Raw genomic sequence first — 14,447 nt, 5'->3', positions numbered from 1 at the left:
ACCTACAGGTTGTTGTCTCGGTTGCAACTGACCACGGTGATTGTGTTCTTGTCTTCTGGGTGGTGTCTGATAGTTTGTGTGCTCTCGTGTACTACTACTATTTCCTAACGCATCGAAACTTGCTAGCAATCTTTCCATTCCCTGAATAGACTCTATCTGTTGCATACAGCTAGCTTCGCGGATTTTGTTGGGAAAATGTCTGAGTAATAACTTTACAATATCTCTCTCCGCTGACATCCCATCTACGTTTTTACAAATCATAACGTGGGCTAAAAAATATTCAGTCATAGAAACTCCCTCGTGTGGCCTAAATTTCCCAAAGACAATGCGTTCTCTTTCCCTGCTTTGTTTAGCTTCACTCCAAAACTTTTCCGTGAAATATTTCTGGAATTCCACCATACTGGTCATGCTGCTCTTATACACCGCAAACCATGATTTCGTTTCCCCAATAAAAGCTTTACCAATTATTTCTAACGCTTTTTCCCATTCAATGATTCCTTCTTCGATTCGCTTTTCAAACCGTTTCTTAACAGTGTTTAAAAAATCTAAAGGGTTTGTCTGCCTCCCAAAGAATTTAGGTAGTTCTGTTTCACATATGAAATTTGTACCATGGCACTGACTTCCTATATTACCTTGCTTTTCTCTGATTTCTTTACGTATTTGTGCCTCCGACCTATCAATACGTTCATTCATTCTTTTCACGTCATTCGCAATGTGTTCCTGTCTTTCCTTGGTGGCTTTAATTTCAACCGCATTTTCCTCTGCTTTCTTAAACTTTTCATTACATATTTTGGCATTAATCTCTACCTTAACACACAGATCATCGTATTGTTGTTGTACTCTTTCTCTAACTTTACTATTTTCTTTCTCTACCAACTCTATGACTTCGGTTTTATGTTCAGTTAACTTTCCTTCTACCACTTTCTCATGTTGGCTGCGTCTCATCTCCTGTTCCGCTAACTGATTCTCAAAACGTTTCTGCTGTTCTAGTGCTTCATCTAATCTATGGTTTAAAGCATCCATCTTAGCATTAACTTCTCTGCTAATTTCGGTTTTCGTCTGTTCTATTTCTCTGCTAATTTCGGTTTTCGTTCTCTCTACTTCCTTCCTAATTTCATTCGTTTCCTTCCTAATTTCATTCGTTTCCTTCCTAATTTCATCTATCCCTTTCGTTTCCTTCCTATTTTCATCTATCACTTTCGTTTCCATCCTAATTTCATCCGTTTGCTGTAATATCCCTTGCATCATCATAAACAGTTGTTGAATATTCATTTCACTATTCGTATTACCTTTTTCGCCCTCCATCCTAGCTACATCAGATTCTGTGCTATTTTCCATGCTCCCACCACTCTCTACCGTTTTATCTACTTCAATGCTTTCATCTACAACATTCCTAGAATTCAGCGTCTCACCTCCCTTTACTAAGTTTCCGCTACGCAATTTCATGTCCTTTTCACCTTGTGCAGCCATGATTCCCCCAAAATCACACATACAAATTATATGGACACTCACTTAACCCCCACAAACACAGACTCTACTTTTACTGCTTTCTTTCCACGTATACTTAATGGTTTTCGAGCTCCACGTTGGTGCGACAAATGTAACTGTTCCACCTCGTCATAACACTTGAGGAGATGAAAGTTATTATCATGGGACACATGAATATCAAACAAACTATTTGTGGCTTGCCCGCAGATTGCCACGCAAATAGAAACAATTAACATTCCGTGGTTCCCCATTTCTCTATGTAATGTTTGGGCGCTATGGTTACAGTCTTAAATAAAACTGTAAACCAAAATTTATATTTACTAGCATAGAGACTTATACTTAAATCACAGGGGTAGGATTTTAAATAATTAACCATTAAGTATCGCTTAAGAAAGAAAATTAACGCAATATAAAATACAAATGAATTTATTATACAAAAAATGAGATGAATCGGAAAAGTTTCCTTAAAGCGTGGAGGAATTTATAATTTACTGAATTTACCATTGAAGCTCACCAATTGCAGCTTCCTTTGAAGTCATCTGGTTTCCGTGGCTACTCGTTCTCTTCTTCTCGATGTAGACTCTGCTCCATGGACATCCTTCCTTCCTTCTCTGATATGGTACGGGCTATCTGGACTAGCACTCCCTGCTTGCCTAGTCTTTAAAATAGACATTGGCCCTATACTTGTAAAAACTGATCAGCGTTGATCGTATGAGGAGAAAATTCAGAGATATGAATTTTTCCATATTAGTAGAAATCTCAATCCAACTGAGCTATACTATTTATACGGTACAGACTTGTACCAAATTTCATAGACTTGAACTAAACATAGTTCTTCGTCCAGAATATTTATTGAAAATAACACAAGCCATAAGCTTGTTTCTTGTCACGCAGATCCGATAACATAACCGAATCTAAGTACTGTATCGAAGCGACAACACATTGTACAAAAATAACTATGTCGCGGAGCGACCACACACTGTTTCAAATATCAAATCACGTCGTTCAAAGTAGATGTTCACAGTAGAAGTAGTAGTGATGGAGTATCAGTAGTTAGGTTGTAAGGTCGTAAGGTTGTAAGGCTGTAAGGTCCCGTTCTCGTGTTGAGAATCAGTATATATCCGGGCTCACCCCCACTCTTGGTAACAGTTCAATCTCAAAACTCATATACAACGAAGTATCTGATTCGATAGATCGAAGCATCAACTCCCTTTCTCTTCTTCCTCGACAAGTCCAGAAGGCGTGGTGATGATATAGCTGACCAGCTTGCAAGCCTCGCGCACGGGTCGCTGTTTACTAGCCTTGGTCATAAAATAAACCCATGACTCACGCAAAATCCCAAGCTTCAAGAATAACCCTCCGTATACACAAACATGAGATGAAATTAAAACAACTATGTCTCAACATATTGACCGTATTTACAACATAATGAATTCTTATCCTACATAATATAATAATTTAACTAATAAAACGATGTTATCATATATACAATATGATTCCAAAAAGCCTTGATTACAAATGATTGACGTTGAATAAATATGTTATAATAAATAATTGCCGATGGCGGATAAACCTGATATCAAATGATATGGCGTAAAATGATATTATATTAAATTAGTAGGGCTGGAGAATCCTGGACGGTTACAACACTGCTAAATAATGCTTTTCCAATATTCGGCTACAATTACAGCTTTATCATTGACCTGCAAAACATCTTCCTTTGTGCACGGTGATGTAAATGCTGACAAACCAGAAGGCGTTCTTCATCCTATAAAAGTAAAAAAAATGTAAAAATTGTTGTTATTTAGTAACCTATTTAATTTATATTTTAATTTAAATTAAAATGAGTGACCGTCGTAAAAGTCTAAGTGATATTCAATATCGGAAACTCGCGAGAGACAAGGCAATAATAAAAAAAAGAACTAGTGAGAAGGAGCGTAAAAATAGATGGGATATTTAAGAAAGAAACACTGACAACTATTTCCGGTTTTAGTCCATAGTGTAATAATGTGGCGAACAGCATCGAAAATAATTTAGCGTGTGGTTTATCTGAGTCAGCCATTTTCTATTTTGTAAACAATAACAATAACATGAAAACACATTTCAATTGACCCAAATGACGCGTACACAGCAAAGGATGAAAATGAGTCAATTTATTACGATCCTGCAAAGTAGATAATAACTGAATTTCTTCGCAATAACATTGATAAACAAGTTCATTTTGCACAAAATATGGAGTGATTGTAATTTTAGCCATTCATATAGGAAATTCAATGACTTTCTGAGGTACTTAAATAAAGGTTTACGTTTCAGAACCCCGAGGAATGACGAGAAACAACAAAGACAATTTTCAGTATTCTCTCAAAACAGGATAGTGTATTTTGGTCCCATGTTTACTGCATAAGGGAACAATGAAGTTTGCAAAATCTACAGAGGTATTTAATGACTAAAAAATGTGTCTGGTCCTGATTAACTGCCCATGTAAATTCAGCTGAACATGAATTAGGAACTGGTGTTACATTTGAAACTTATTATTCTAATTACATACAGTCGTATCAGCACACTAATTTTAATTCAAAACCGGTTTTCGGACTCTAAGGTCCATCATCAGTGTTGAAATTATTTAAAACACTTAATGCCACATGAGTGTGTTGTCAAAATGAATTAAAATAAGTTTTAAATTGGAGCCCTGTTGAAGTCAACTCTAAAATAAGAAAAAGAAAAAACAAGTGTAAAAGTATGCAAACAACACATATAAACTTACAATGATGTTGTAAAAGGCACGACTACCATAGGAAGGGTTGGCTTATCGTCGTGCTCATGCTGTTGCTCGAGTACTAAACAAACGTTCAGCTTTAAGTAAGGGGCACGCTGGAAGCACATGATATTACGTCACCTCAAGGTTGTAAACAAAATGTTGCTGCGACTGTTTCATTTAAAATTTTATCAGGTTCCCTTATTTGCGCCAATAATATCTCAATGTTTTCGCGGGTATTTGATTCAAATCAATAATTACCTTTAAAAATTAATTTAACATCCTTTTCGATCCCTAAAAACCTATGATTATTGTTATAAATGTGTTCCGCAAAAGGTGAATATGTGTTGTACTTTATTGTCTTGAAATTTTCTGGATATCCTTGATTTAAGACTCGCCCAGTCCTTCCTGATATTTTATATCTGGTTATAAATGAGGTTTTGAATTGAAATGTCTTAAATATATTAGCGATTTAAAAAACTTGATTTCCAAAATGCGTACATGTTACAAAATGTCTAAGTTCAAAGATTTCCTTTCTTCTCTCATTGGTTTTTCTTTTTTCCTCGTTTTCTTTTTTTACGTATAACTTTGCCTATCATTTCTGGGTTGCAGTCGTTTGCTTCAGCAATTTGCTTTACTACTCTAAATTCTTTCAGTTTACTTTCATTACTCACGGGAATTTTTAATATATTTATACAGCTGTTGTAAGCTGCTTGTTTGTGAGTTCCTGGGTGCTTGGATTTTATGTTGATGATGGTGATGGATAGTGTGGATTTCCTAAAAATATCGAAATATATTCTACAGTTGTTGTGAGGTCCAAGAAATTTAACTTTTTATCGTTTTCTTTTTCCATATTGAATTGATGTTGCTATGAAGCAACTTTAAACAACAAAGAAGTGTTTCAGGAGTAATGAGGTCTCCATTTAAAAATACTACCGTGTCGTCAACTTAACGGACCCATAATTTTATTTCCTTCTGTTGTATGTCCAAGATGAATTTCTCAAGGTTATTTAAATAAATGGTGGCTAAAGACCTGATAGAGGTAAACCTATGTTTTGCTGGTAGTATTTTCCATTGAATATTGAGTAATTATTATCTAATATTGGACTTAATAAATTTATCGTTTCATTAATTTCTATGTGACTTAGTCTGTCTTGGTTCTTTAAGCTTTCTGGTTGGGTGTCAGCTGCGTCATTCAATTATAATTATTTATTAAGGTATATATTTCTTCGCTAAGCAAGAATATCTTACATTTGTACATTGTGGGACTACCGACCAGTTGGTAAGGTGCTGAAATACCCACACAGACTTTTGTCTCCACGAGGATTACAGTCTCAGAAGGAAACACAATGGCGAGCAAAATTAGTATTCCAAGAATTATTGTCAAGTTGGAAAGAGAACGGAAGGGCTATTTTCAAACCCAGCCAGGAAATACGTTGCCGAGGGCTAGCCGATCTACTGAACGAAGGGAGAACGTCATGCGAGTTTCTTGGAAATGACATCATAGGGAATCTAAGGCTGGAGACGGGTTTGACTCCTGTAGTTAGCAGGTAAAGGAAAAACATGAGGTATCAAACTCTTATTAGCTATGGACCAATAGTAAAATTCTCCGGGGAGAAGCAGTCAAGCCAACATTGTATTATAATTAATGTAACTTTACTGATTAAATTTATAAATGAAAATTGAATACAGATTCGTAATCAGGAAAATTTTAAAAAAATGACCAAATATTAAAAGTTATTAATTAATGAAGATTTACTGTCATAATTATTAGAAATTAGTGACGCTATTCGCTGATTAGTTGAAGGTAAGGGACGCTAAAAATAGCTCCAAATTGCCCGCCAAATATACAGGAGCAAAAATCTTAACCAGCGATCGAAATGAGTTGAGATTTGGCGTAGAGGCAAGCATCATATAATCACATTAGTTGACCCCAAGTTCAAGCCACCGGGAGGCCTGCATATAGTCAAATGGGGAAATTGGAACTGCTCACTCTAACGTGACCTCTCGTGACCTCGGAGAGGGGATGAGACTCACATAAATGCCAGTTCGGGCAACTGATAAGACACTTGGTAAAAGTTCGTCGAGCAGTTACTACGTTCAAATACGTGCAACCACAACACTTGTAAAAATTTGGTCGAGCGACCACGATGTCAGTGCGTGTAACAAATACACTTGTAAGAGTTTGTTAGAGCGGTCACTACGGTCTCTTAGGGTAGTTAGTGATCCAGTACGTGCAAAGATATTTGGTAAAAAGTTCGTCGAGCTGTAACTACGTTCAAATGCGTATAAAACTCTTTGTAAAAGTAACATTTATTGTGTTAGGAGCGAGGAAGACGATTCTGGAACCATGAAGTTTCGCCTGTAGACTTTGAGATACGGGAGACACCTGGTCATTCTAGCAGACGTTGACATTACTAAAGTGCCGCGTTCGGACAAACGAGTGCGCGACGTTCCGATAAGGTGATTGGGATATATCACCGGTTCCTAAAGTGCCGGGAGGAACGAAGAATGAATGTGTAAAGTAAGCGGGTCAGATAGAAGGCCAGAAGTGTAAATTGTTATGTAAAATAGCTCTGAGTGTAAATTGTCAAAATGCTAAATGTTTAATAAATGAAAAATATGTAAATTTCAAAAAAGCAGTGGATTACTACTTCAAGCTAACATGAAAGCTACCAGGATGCAGGGCTAAGCCGGGAAGGACCATGAGGCTCTTCGTCCGGCATAGCAAACAACAGGCAGAGATGAGTGGCAATCACAATTTATTTATGTAGATTTGTTAGTGCTGGGGGGAAAATCACATCATTTAATATGGAAACTTGAGTGTCACGCAAGCCGCTTCCAGGTTGGTATAATTTAGATAGATGCACAAAGGGAGAAATTGATATGTAAATAATTGTATCAAGCACTCTTTATTCTTGTGTAATTTAGTAGATTAGGGTTGGTTTTGTGCTTTCACATGCTTGATGTGTTCATTATTAATTGTGAAAGAGTATTATTCACTTAAAGATAAATTAATTAATTAGAAGTGCTCCAAATATGTTTGTCTGACTTAGGTCGGTTTCTCCAAAATTTTGTAGATATTAAGGCATGTTGTACGATTATCCAGAGGTAGAGGGTTGCCAGAGAATTTCAATATTGTGGGACAAGATTGATGTCCGATTGTTTTGCATGTAAATAACAATGATCATGTGTGCCGTGAAGTTTCGCCAGTGGACAGCAATAATAATAATCATTAGAAATATCAGAGTGATAAATGGACGGGTTATGTCTAATGGGTGTTTAATAATAATGCTTTGTGAATAGGCACGGGGCTCATTTTACTTCCTTTATGGTGCTTGTTTCTATGAATTCAATTGTTTTTTGAATGTAGTCGTCTTTATCTATATATATAAAATAAGAGTTTTGTCTGTACATTGCTCATATTTTGAAAAGAATGGTATTTCTGTATCGGTCATGTCCACAGTAACCAGGAAATGCACTTTTTACTTTTCCGTAATTTCTGTCTGTCTGTCTGTCTGTCTGTCTGTCTGTCTGTCTGTCTGTCTGTCTGTCTGTCTGTCTGTCTCTCTGTATGTATGTATGTACACGAATCACTAGAAAACGGCCAAAGAGAATTTAATGAAAATCGGTATGCAAAGTCGGAGAATAAGTCACTACAATCTAGGCCATAAATAATTTTATTCACGCTGATAGAAATGGCAGTTTAGAGGAAGGCCTAAAATTTAATTTTCAAATATTTATGTTTTTAGTAGTTCTATCTTCATAAAAATTGGTATGAAAAGTCGAGAAATACGTCGCTATAATCTAGCCTATGAATAATTGTATTCACTCTGAGTGAAATGGTAGTTTAGGGGAAGGCCTAAAATTTACTTTTTAGATATTTACGTTATTAGTGGTCCTTTTTCATTGAACATTGGTATGCAAAGTCGACAATGTGCCACTACAATTTAAGCTATAAGTAATTTTATTTACGCTTAGTGAAATGGTAGTTTAGAGGAAGGCCTAAATGTAATTCTCAAATATTTACATTATTAGTTGTCGTATTGATAAATACTACATAACCAAAGTTATAGATAATTAAATTTTCGACCATTTATGTCTTATGCATTTTTACCGTACCGGCTATGATAACACAGATATTCATGAATTTGTATTTTTGTTGCTAAGTCCACATCAACGCCGAGCCACGAGAAAATGGGTTAACAGAATTGAATGAAAATCGGCATATGGAGTCGGGGAATAAAAAACTACAGTCTAAGCCATAAACAATTTTATTCATCCTGGATGAAATTGTAGTTTTGGGGGAAGGTGCCTAAAATGTAATTTTTAAATACCGATGTTATTGGTCCTATCGAAAAGTACAAAAAGTTATAGAGAATACAATTTCCGATCATTTATCTTTTATTCACTTTTACCGTACCGACTATGATAAGAATGGTATTTCAGAGTCGGAAGAAAACGAAATGTGAAGGCCTATAATATCGAAAGTGCGTAACATTGATCAACAATAACATTACATTGACCATTGTTTATTGTGATGTTCTTTGTCTCTGATGCTGCCTCTCAACTCCGATAGATGGGATTACTGCTGGGTACCGAGTATAACAGCCTGACTGAATATTGGCGGGAAATAGCCGGGGAGTTAGAAAACTCTCTTCTTTAGCATGCCATTCCTCTGGTTCATACATTTTATGATACAGCTGGTACGTAACACACTGGATCATCATAGTATTTCAGCTATTCGATCCCTACTCTGACGTGCTGTTTTGAATGAGCAGTGTGCACATTTAAGGCAGAGCCTCACTTAGTCGTAGTAGTAGTATTATGGCCTGGTCTAGAATAAAAATTTAGGCCTTTTCCAAATTATAGCACCACAATATTCACTAAATAACTAAAAATTCAACTCTGAAAAGAGCCGTTTCTTAAGAAAAGCTTCTTTCTCTTCACTTTTATTAAATTCTACATTCAATTTATTCCAAACTAGCAGTGAAGAGGGGGTTTCTCTTCTGGCTTGGAGGAAAAATTTGCCTTCAATTCAGATAGATTTTTCCGCCGCCAGTGTAGTGAATTGATATTTTCCGACTCATCGGGTACTCCTAGGAAAGAGAATAGTAATTGGGCATAGTTTTTGCCCTGGAGCTCCACTATTCGACCCTCTCCCCGCCGAAGAAAACCGAAGAGTGTTCATGGATCACGGCTGTCTGCGGTTTGGTCATTCCAGGTCTGGAACTTTTGACTGTTAGATAGACAGCGTAGTCCTCTTCGTTAAAAGTGAGAAAATGTTTGGTGTTTCATTTGAACGAGTATTTCGTAATATGAAAGCATTGCTTTTACTAGCGCCATTGTATGTTCATTTCAGTTGGGAAAACCACTAAGACAGTCTTTCTGAGGATGTAAAAAGGCATTATAATGAAAACTTCCCAACCTGATTGTGACTGATGGTATGAAATTGGGTCTACCATTACAGTGGAAATTCCCTCAGTCTTCATATGAGAAAAGAAGTTTGGTGACCTCCCGTCGCGTTTCTAGGGTAACGTTAAGAGCTATATAATTTAAGACAATCTTGCTTACAACGTGTACACTACCTAACCTAGAATTCTGCATACAATGTAGAATTCCGTAGCGAAGCACGGGTACATCAGCTAGTTTAGGATAAATGTGACCTTGCCCTTATCTGCTTTAGTTACAACCAAGTTATTACTTTTGATTTGTGATTTTAGATTAGTTATTAGATTTTGGTGCGTATTACTTTCTTTGTTTTTCTTTGATTGGTTTTTTATTTTGTAAATTTCATTTGCTACTAAGTGTCTTACAATTACATTTTTGTTATTAGGGACTTTTTGGATGGCTGATTCAGTCTCTGTTATTACCTGTTTTAGTGTGGCATTATTAAGGTTTTGTTTAAGATTGTGTTTGTGACCTATATTTTAATAGTTTGGTTTCATCTTGGGTTAAATGTGTGTCCGAAATGTTGACAATGTAACTGTTCGCTCTCCTAAACTTCTCATTGGTGGAGACGAAAGTTAATACCTGGGGACACATGAATATAAATATAAACTATATGTGGCTTGCCGGCAGATTGCCACGCAAATAGAATCAATTATCATTCCATGTTTTCCTATTTATCTATGTAATGTTCGGACGCCAGCGTTACAGTTTTAAACAAAACTGTAAAGCAAAATGTATATTTAATAGCATAGAGACTTATACTTAAATCACAGGGGTAGGATTTTAAATAATTAACCATTAAGTATCGCTTGAGAAAGAAAATTAACGCAATATTAAATAAAATGAATTTATTGTACAAAAATGAGATGAATCGGAAAAGTTCCTTAAAGCTTGGAGGGATTTTAGAATTTACGTTACTGAAATTAACTGTTGTTTGCTTGATCTAATTGAAGCTCACCAATTACAGCTTCCGTTGAGGTCACCTATATTCCGTGGTTACTCGTTCGTTATAGAATTGGCTCCATGGACATCCTTCCTTCCTTCTGTGATATGGTTTGGGCTATCTGGACTAGCAATCCCTAATTGCCTAGTCTTTAAATTAGACATTGGCCCTATACTTATGAAAATTGATCACCGTTGATCGTAGGAGGAGAAAATTCAGAGATATGAATTTTTCCATGTTAGCAGAAATCTCAATCCAACTTAGCTATTCTACTGATACAATACAGACTTGTACCAACTCCGTGGACTTGAACTAAAGGTAGTTCTTCGTCCAGAATAATTACTGAATATATCACAAGCCGTAAGATTATTTCGTCTCACCCTGATCCGACAACATCACAGCAGCTAAGTACTGTCTCGAAGCGACCACTCACTGTCTGAAAAATAATAAAGTAGTTGCGGTTCTGGTAGTGACGAGGGTTGCTCCGCGCTAGATAGTGTATCCCCGGGCTCTCCCCACTCTTGGTAACAGCTCAATACCAAATCTCAATACAACGAAGCATCTGATTCGTAGATCGCATTAACATCTCCCTCTCTTCATTCTTCACAAGTAACCAGTAGGCGTGGGGATGATGTAGTTTCCTAGCTTGCTAGCCTTGCATGCGGATCGCTGTGTAATACCTTTTGCTCATGAGTTAAACCCGTGAGTCATCCAACTTCCCCGCTTCAGGAATAACTTTTCCGTGTACATAAGTATGAGATGAAATGACACCAACTCTGTCTCAACATTGACCATATTTACAGTACATAATGAATTCCTATCCTACATAATATAATAATTTAAATTATAAATGATGTTCTAATATATACAATATGATTCCGAAAACCTTATTTACAAATTATTGAAGTTAAATTAATATGTCTTTATGAATAATTGCCGATGGCGGATAATCTTGATATCGAGTGATATCGCGTAAAAGGATTGTACACGAAATTAGTATGGCTTGAGAAGCCTGGACGGTTACAACAATAGTCTCACAAAATTTGTGTTCAACTAAATCATCAAAGCTATTACATATGTATTTATTCTTTACTTAATTTGTTTTGAACTGTTTTTCGTTTTTTCTCAAGTCCATTTATTATGTATTCGTGAATGTGTGTTGTAAAACAAATCCGTTCCAGTTTATTGTACGTGTTCAAAATTTGGAGCCGAAGGAGAAGAGCTTCTTTATTGAATTGATCCTTCTTTGCATGTCGGCTCTTGATTTCACTTTTTAACCATGTTGCCCGTGCTTTTTTGACGGCACGTTGACAGGACACTGATGTGATGTTGCTTTTCAGATTAACAAAGTTAGGAGTTAGATTATGCTTTAAGTATTCGTGGTTAAACATAATGTCCTCTTTGATAGATACTATTTACAATTTTGTGTTCTTAAATTTAAAGACATTGGATATTTCTCGACAAATGTATGACAAATTATAATTATTATAAAATGTCAAAGCTATCTTAGTAACAGTGCTCGTGGTAGTTATTATTATAAGTAATCTCATATAGCCGTATCAGCACACTAATTTAAATTCAAAACCGGTCTTCGGACTCTAAGGTCCATCATCAGTGTTGAAATTATTTAAAACACTTAATTCCACACAAATGTGTTGTCAAAATGAGTTAAAATAAGTTTTAAAATACTAACATGGAGCCTTGTTGAAGTCAACTCTAAAATAAGAAAAAGAAAAAAACAAGTTTAAAAGTGTGCAAACGATTCATACAAAGTTACAATGATGTTGTAAAAGGTACTACATACCGTAGGAAGGGCTGGCTTATCGTCGTGCTCAGGCTGTTGCTCGAGTACTAAACAAGCGTTTAGCTTTAAGTAAGGGGCACGCTGGAAGCACGTAATATTACGTCACCTCAAGGTTGTAAACAAAATGTTGCTGCGACTGTTTCATTTAAAATGTTATCAGGTTCCCTTATTTGCGCCAAGAATATCTCAATATTTTCACGGGTATATAATTGAAATCCATAATTAGCTTTAAAATTTACTTAGTGTCGTTTTCGATCTATAAAATGCTATTCTTGTTGTTATAAATGTGTTCCGCAAAAGCTGTTGTACTTTATTGTCTAGAAATATTCTTGATAACTTTGATTTGAGGCTCGCCCAGTCCTTCCTATATAAAACACTTTGCAGTTGTCACAAGTGAGCCTATATATACTCCCGAATTGATGCAGACACCGTTTTTGTTGACACAATGTGCATTGTACATATATGCTCTGATATTTTATTTCTGGTTCTAGATGCTGTTTTCAGTTGAAATTTCTTAAATATTTTAGCGATTTTGAAAATGATTAAATTTGAAAGGTAGAGGACAATATATATATATATATATATATATATGCTATTTTCTTTACGTCGTACCGACACAGATAGGTCTTATGGCGACGATGGGATAGGAAAGGCCTAGGAATGGGAAGAAAGCGGTCGTGGCCTTAATTGAGGTACAACCCCAGCATTTTCCAGTTGTGTAAATGGGAAACTACAAAAAACCATCTTCAGGGCTGCCGACAGTGGGGTTCGAACCCACTATCTCCCGCATGAAGTTCACAGCTGCGCGCCTGTAACCGCACGGCCAACTCGCTCGGTGAATAGACAATAAGTCCGCCTCTGTGGTGTACTGGTTAGTGTGATTAGCTGCCCCCTTCCGGAGGCACGAGTTCGAATCCCGGCTCTGCCACGAAATTTGAAAAGTGGTACGAAGGCTGGAGCGGCGTCCACTCAGCCTCGGGAGGTCAAATGAGTAGAGGTGGATTCGATTCCCACCTCAGCCATCCTGGAAGTGGTTTTCCGTGCTTTCCCACCTCTTCAGGGAAATGCTGGGATGGTACCTAACTTAAGGCCACGGCCGCTTCCTTTCGTCTTCCTTTTCTATATCTTCCAATCTTGCCATCCCCCCGCAAGGCCCCTGGTAAGCATAGCAGGTGAGACCACCTGGGCGAGGGTAGTCATCCCCCCAGTTGTATCCCCCGACCCAATGTTTCACGCTTCAGGACACTGCCCTTGAGGCGGTAGAGGTGTGATACTTCGCTGAGACCGAGGGAAAACCAACCCTGGACGCTAAACAGATTAAGATGAATAGATAATAAATTATCATCCCAGGTTGACACAGAATTTAAATATTGGAGGGACGTGTTAAAAAAATAGTTGGTCTGGTCAAAATGTTCCCATACAAGGCGAATCTTTCTGTGGTCACAACTATGGATTTGAGTCAGCACATACTGGAAAGTTTGAGAAGAAACTACAGCTAATAGCCGGCCCCATGTTTTAGGGGTAGCGACCTTCCAGAACTTATGAAAATAAAGGAAGAGGGAGCGCATCATATTTTTCTTTTCAAACGTGCGAAGAGTTTATATCAATTCTGGCAGAAAGGGTTAAGGAGTATATTGTAGATGAAGTGAAGGAAACCAAATATCTTGTTCATTCCTTAGATAGGCCTATATATTTACCCTCCTAAGATCTGAACTCCTCATCGTGGTTGTTACTTCAGAAACTGATTTGAATATCAATCCCTGTGACCGTCACAAGCAACGTTTCGCGAGATGCCCAACAGATAAAAATTGATTAACACGAAATTTTCAAACGCAAACAGTGTTTATTATTCTAATTTTAGCTGACCAGAGTGGTAAATATAGGATCTAATTTATTTATTTGTCATAGTTCTCTTCCATATTCAACAGACACTATGCATATTGCTACATGAATGCATGGGTGAGTTAATTAATGAATGATTCCATGACTGAATTGTCATGCATGCA

At 36.8% G+C, this 14,447-nt stretch overlaps 1 protein-coding gene across 1 annotated transcript in view; it reads left to right on the top strand.

The window, feature by feature from the left end:
- Positions 1–14,447, top strand: part of LOC136866711 (chymotrypsin-like elastase family member 2A) — a 172,864-nt gene that overhangs the window by 78,915 nt on the left and 79,502 nt on the right. The gene's annotated exons all lie outside the window — the stretch shown is intronic.

This window comes from Anabrus simplex, chromosome 3 (assembly GCF_040414725.1).
Source record: "Anabrus simplex isolate iqAnaSimp1 chromosome 3, ASM4041472v1, whole genome shotgun sequence".
NCBI classification, from domain to species: domain Eukaryota; kingdom Metazoa; phylum Arthropoda; class Insecta; order Orthoptera; family Tettigoniidae; genus Anabrus; species Anabrus simplex.
Note: the sequence above shows the minus strand (reverse complement) of the source record. Positions and strands in the feature narration are given on the sequence as shown.